This window comes from Apteryx rowi, unplaced genomic scaffold, assembly GCF_003343035.1.
Source record: "Apteryx rowi isolate R43461 unplaced genomic scaffold, aptRow1 scaffold_468, whole genome shotgun sequence".
NCBI lineage: Eukaryota > Metazoa > Chordata > Aves > Apterygiformes > Apterygidae > Apteryx > Apteryx rowi.
In genome coordinates this window covers 100,699-106,108 of record NW_020450725.1, presented here as the reverse complement: position 1 = coordinate 106,108, position 5,410 = coordinate 100,699, and positions in this window count along the sequence as shown.

Sequence of the window (5,410 nt, the reverse complement as noted above, 5' to 3'; positions counted from 1 at the left end):
ATCTCCGAAAGAGCTGGGGAAGTGGGATGGTGTGACCCAGCGCTGGCATTTACCAGTTTGATTAGTGATTTCACTCTTGCGTTCAAATATGCGAAATATTTCATATCCCAAACAGAGGATTTCTACTAAAGCCCTCCATAAACCGACTTCACAAACTGTTACTGTAATCTTTCCGGACTGCAGAGCCAAAGCTGGGAGGAAAGAGAGAGCAACACTACTTTTTATGGGGAAAAAGAAGAATTCTTATATTTCCAGATGTCTCACAGCCCTTTCAAATGTAGGGGAAGATGCTGTGACAGCAGATTTCATAACCCTTAGCTTCAGAATCACATCAAAATTGTGTTTTATCTGAGATCAAAAGAATAAGCTGTTTTATCATCATGATGATGATGCTAAAGATCTTTTATCTGCTCGGATTAATAACAATGCAAATCAGGCAGCTACAGAGCACAAAAATCACCATTCTGTCCTTAGGTTTTATCTGTGGTTTATTAGCTTCTAAACTATCAACTATATGAAGGAAGAGAACCAATAATGGTGTTTATGTTCTGAATTACAGCTTAATAAAAATGAATGTATACAACTTTTTGTTAAGTTTGAACTCAAGTTAATTTTTTGTCTCGTAAGACTCAAAATTATTTTGGTAATATTACTCTAAAAACTCTACCATGAAACTGAAATCTTAATTGAAGTATTTATTTCTCATGAACATTAAAATGAAAACGGAAGTGAGAGCGAAGAAATAAGCCATCTATTTTGCACACAATTTATTGCAGATTCTTAGCATTGCTGAAGCAATGATTTCGCTATTAATAATTGCTTTTGGTGAACCTCATCTAACTGAATTTCAGCAAAGCAATTGAGATGGTGCCATATAGGGAATTATTAGTAAAAGGGTCTGGCTGAAGCAGAGACAWAAGGTGCTGAAAGAGGTAGAAGGAGTTTATAAGTACAGTCCCTCAAGCATCATTCTTAGTCTTGACCAAATACATTTACCAGCAACATTTGCACCAGAAGAAGGAGCACATTAATAAAATTTGCTGATGACACAAAGCTGGGAGGCATCTTGGCTGTGAAGGGGGAACAGAATATCTTACAGAAAGAACGGAGGGAGCCAGCTACTGAAGAAAAACCCTGAAGATATTTCGTTATACAAACCACAAGATCAAGCACTTAAAAGGGGAGTGTATTTCCTGAATGGGCTCAGGTGGAAAAGAGAGCCAGGAGGTCTGTTGTTACAACGAGGATTGGTAACTGTGAATTTCTGATGTGGGTGTCTGCCCAGGCCCTCCAGTGTCTCTGCAATACCTACAGTGTTGGGTCCAGCTAAGGCATTTAAGCTCAGTTGGCACAACCTTTATTTCAAGGAAAATATGTTTCAAAGCTATCCGCATATCTGACACGTTCCCGCTGGCACGAACGGTTGTTTTTCCCCCACCCACACGTTCTGGGAACGTCTTCCCTGCCCTTTTGCTGCCCACAGTGCTCCCTCCAAAGGGCTGGCTGGAGAAGTGCTCCCACGCGGCTGGTGGCATTTCAGCTGTGCGGCAGAGCCCTTTGCACACCCCAAAAACAATAGCGGGCTTGGTTGGGTTTAGGATYATGCCCAGCATGACATTTTCTTCCACCCCACGCCTTCTTTGCTGACTGAAGGTTTTATAACACCATGCAGGCCAGAAAGCCCCCGTCGTTCCACCTTCCTCACGGAGGCATGCATCTGCCAGGTTTTGGTAACACCTTTTAACAGAGAAGTCAGCAACCGGCATTTACAGAAAAACTGCAACTGGACTTGTAGAGCCATCCCCAGGACAGAGCCCTCGTGCCTGTGTGTCTCTGCAAAGCATCAAAATTAAAAGCGTGCCACTCACTTGCAGGAGCCATTGCAAAGGCAGCCCGTGCACTCCACTCAGAAAGAATAAGATCACAGTAAAGACCCCCAGCAAGCCTCTGTAACTCAGGCAAAATATGAGTTTACAAGAAAGAGAATGTTGTTGAATAGCGTTTGTGAGCTACACTACAAACTTCCAAGCAGGGCAAGCATCGTGCTTTCTGTGGGGACCAGAGTAACACCCCAATCAGTGCCACAGGAAAAGTTACCTGAAGTGGGGGCTGATCAGGAGGTCATTAAGAAATAGCCTTTTATAGCAATTCACAGAAAGTGAAGCTTTGTTGAAACATCCTGATTTCAAACAAGTTTTTATCAGAAAAGTTTCTTTCATCCAGGAGGAAATCTTTAGCCAAAACCAGAGCGAGTGCCACCTGCCCGCCCCAGAATGATCAGAACAGCCAGTCACTATTTCATGAACATACTCCTTGTATCGGAGTTGGCCAGACTTGTCAGAAGAATACGGCCTCCCCACCAAATCAGCATGAACAATGATTTCCAAAACTGAAATGAGTGAAAATGAGCAAAAATGAGCAAATATCAGTTAACATGCATCAGATATTTTCATTATATGGGCTATTTAAATGGAATAACTTATATCATGGCCAATTGCTTGGTGAAGTAATAAAAGCATTTAACTTCTTGTATATCTCTACTGACCTGTACTCATCTTTTAAATAGAATTTATTGTCAAAAAAAAAAAAACTGTCCATAAAATGTTTATAGAAGAATATTGATTGTCTCCCTTTGAGCCACAGTCCCTTGATTACTGTTAGAGATCAAGATAAAGAACAGTATGATCCTGCTTCATGACTCAGCCAGTTCCCGTCTAGTTCAACAGAAAGTTATGTGGATACACAAAGAATCACCGATAATTTTATCCTGGGAATAATCAGTGCAGATGATGTTGGGGTAYGCTGTTTCTATTCTAATTTAATCATTTACCTAAAGGGGCCCACACTACCTTTAAGAGCAGACACAAAACCCATGCAACCTAATAGTCACCACATGAGACAGGAAAATATCATCTTCTGGATAAAACAAGCAAATTAGACAGAAAGGACTGGGTCCCTAATTCTCCTCTCTCATACCTACAATTTTCCTGTGTAGCTATAGACAAGTCACAACCTAAACTTTTCATATGCGGGTGCCTAAAACAGGCCTCAGATTTGGCATTTAAGCCCTCATTTTAGGAGGCTTAATCTACTTCAGTTCATAACTTGTTCTTTTGTTCCTAGTGGAACAGGGAATGGAAATGAACAGTAGTATTCATAATAACACTACACACATGCATATCCATATATGTGCATGCATACATAGCGACCAATTAGCTACTTAAAACCTTCCTTTTGCAATACATCATATTGGTCGTCTTTGTTGCTCTGCTCTGTCCACCCTTCCTTTTCACTCCAGGAAAGCAGAAAAGTTTTTACCCACCCATCATACTTTAGCCATTCTTTGAAAGCTTCTCTTCTAAAGGACTTTGCATATTGCATTGGCACTCTACCAAAACCGGCTAACAAATAGCAGATTAAGTGGCAACACGGAAAAGAATTTCAAGCATGTATTATACTTGCTTGGAGTTCAGCATGCAACTTTAAGATGAGAGCTGCCCTCTAAACAGCCAGGCCTGGGAATTCAGTTGCAAAGCAATTACAGATGCAAGGAAAATACCTTTCCTCTGAGAAAGAGACTTGCTGATATTCTGCAGCCTTCAGTGAATTAAGTTCACTGTGTGTTCTGGACGAGCTCACAGTCCTGTGCTTTCTCGATATTTCAGCTTCCATTTCCAGCACCATACTCTGCAGTTATATCAGATTAGCTAGGATTTATCTTATGTCAGCCTTTTAAAGATGCAGAAACAGAAGAAGATTACTATCCATTTACAACCAAAACAGCCTCTCTATATCCATCCTCTTCTCTGCATTAAGATACAATAACGACACGCTTGATTAAATTCTGCAGGTTATCGGGAGCCATGATCAGTTGGACAATGAAATTTCTAACCWGTAAAGAATTTAGTTACTCGTGTTTTCTTGAGGAACTAATTCTGTTGCATGGCTCGCGCTCTCATGTTTTAAAGGCCTGGTTTTAAAAGATCCATGTTTACAGCATCAAAACAGGCATACTCAGGAGAGTATAATTTCCAGATCTGTTCAGCAATGGCCTAACCTCCTCCCCATGAATACACTGGCAACATTCCCACCAACTTAGATGGGCACAGGTGGAACAACGCTGAGCTTTAGCAAAAATCCTACCCAGAAGAGATTTTCTTTTCTTTCTAATAAAGCCTGGAACATTTGCATATTATAGAGAGATACATATGCAATATAATAGGAATATATATATAGTGTACTATATATAGTATACATAATGTATATATATAATATACAATATAGTATACAGAAGAAAGAGTGACTCTCTGATTCCATATTACTGTAAGCTTGCTGCAGAATTTCTTTTTTAACCAGCTCACATTATGCTAGCTCATTTGCCTTCTGCTCAGCTCCACTCTGCCAGTCTTGACAGTCTCCCTCAATGTCGTCTTGAGAGAAGGACAGAGCTCAGCCTATGGTCAGACTAAGTACTTGAACTTATATGCCAGTGGATGGGAAATACATCCAGCAAACCAGGACTGATGCTCTTAAGCCCACACGAAGTAAGGTGCACATCCTGAGATGAGGAAAGCTGTATGGGTAGCAATCCCCAAGTCAAAGAGTATAACATTTCTGCACTCCAACGTCCCTCTGAAAACTGTGGGCCTCAATGTTGGCTTCAGAGGAACTGCAGCAACTGAAAGAAAAGGAAGATGGACATGATTTATGTCCTTATATTGACTGATTCAAACTCCTCTATAGTTTAGCCATCCTAAAGTTAACAAAAAAAAAAAAAAGTGACTGAAGTCTAACAGGCTCTTTTCAGCTTTAATTAATCTGAGCCCMTGACTGGTTTTGGAATGGCAACAATCATACAAAAGCTAAGAGTGATGACTACTGACCAAGGACATATAGTACAGAAAGAAAGATTACCTATGTAATGGATGAGGACACAAGAAAGAGGAAGGGAAATAAATAGGGAAACAGCATTGAGAATGTTCATACATCTGTGCTGTATTTGAATGTCTTTACAAATAAGCAATTGTGAAATGCAGTTGAAAGTACAACCCAAGTATAGTACAAATACAAGAATGTCTGCATTGGAATTCCATAACTTTTCTTTATTCACTGTGATACATTCAAACAAAAGTGCTCCAGATAACAGTCATAAGAGTAAAGGAAATCTAAAATAAAAAGGCAGAAGACGACCATCAGATACATACGGTGATTATTCATATTTCAAAGCATTAGTAACTGCTTGTATCCGAGTGCACCAAAAATCCACATGGAAACCCACATGGAACATGGAAACATGAACCTACACAGGGTCCATGTTTTTGTATGCTGCACCTATAAAAATAATAATCATAGGCAGCTCTAGCAAAAATGGCCTTTAGAACTAGAGCCAAAGCCATCATAAAGATAAAGC